Source organism: Elephantulus edwardii, unplaced genomic scaffold, assembly GCF_000299155.1.
Source record: "Elephantulus edwardii isolate Elephantulus edwardi_28Jun2011 unplaced genomic scaffold, EleEdw1.0 scaffold00375, whole genome shotgun sequence".
Lineage (NCBI taxonomy): Eukaryota > Metazoa > Chordata > Mammalia > Macroscelidea > Macroscelididae > Elephantulus > Elephantulus edwardii.
The window spans coordinates 1379160-1380037 of NW_006400125.1; the positions used below are offsets into that span (position 1 = coordinate 1379160).

General features: G+C 62.4%; 1 protein-coding gene across 1 annotated transcript in view; it reads right to left on the bottom strand.

Annotated features, from left to right (window-relative positions):
- Window positions 1–878, bottom strand: part of FASTKD3 (FAST kinase domains 3) — a 14392-nt gene that overhangs the window by 4017 nt on the left and 9497 nt on the right. The gene's annotated exons all lie outside the window — the stretch shown is intronic.

Here is an 878-nt window from a genome sequence, read left to right on the forward strand (position 1 = left end):
CCCCCCACCCCCGGCAGGTCCACGGCCTGGGCAGGTGTCCCTCCACCCCCGGCAGGTCCACGGTCGAGGCAGATGTCTCTCCACCCCCAGCAGGTCCACGGCCTGGACAGACACCCCTCCCTCCCCAGTGGGTCCATGGTCTGGACAGACAATCCCCCCTCCTCAGGAGGTCCAAGGCCTGGACAGACATCCCTCCCACATCCAGCATGTCCAAAGCCTGGACAGACATCCCTCCCTCCCCGGTGGGTACATTGCCTGGACAGAGGCCCCTCCCTCCCTCCCCAGTGGCCCATGGCGTGGACAGAGGCCCCTTCCTCCCTGAGGGTGTAAGGACAGCCTCACAGGAGAGGTGAACAGTCTTGGTGTTCACTTATCACTTAAAGAAGCTGGTACGAGGACTGGACTCTGGTCAGTCTGTCCCACAGGCCTTTGTGATGATGGCTGCTAACTGCATCTGTACTAACACAGCAGCTACTGGCCACGGTGAGTACTGAGCACTGAGACATAATCTCAAGGCAGTATTCTACTTCATGTTAAAGCCCTGTGTGTCAGAGGGGATGGGAGTGGACGGAGGGGCAGCCTGGGTGTCAGCGGGGACAGGAGTGGATGCAGGAGCAGCCCCATGTCAGCGGAGATTGGAGTGGATGGAGGGGGAGCCGGAGTGTCGGGGGGACAGGAGTGGACAGAGGGGCAGCCTGGGTGTCGGCGGGGACAGGAGTGGATGCAGGAGCAGCCCCATGTCAGCGGAGATTGGAGTGGATGGAGGGGGAGCCCGAGTGTCGGGGGGACAGGAGTGGATGGAGGGGCAGCCCCATGTCAAGGGAACTGGAGTGGACAGAGGGGCAGCCTGTGTGTCAGTGGGGATGGGAGTGGACGGA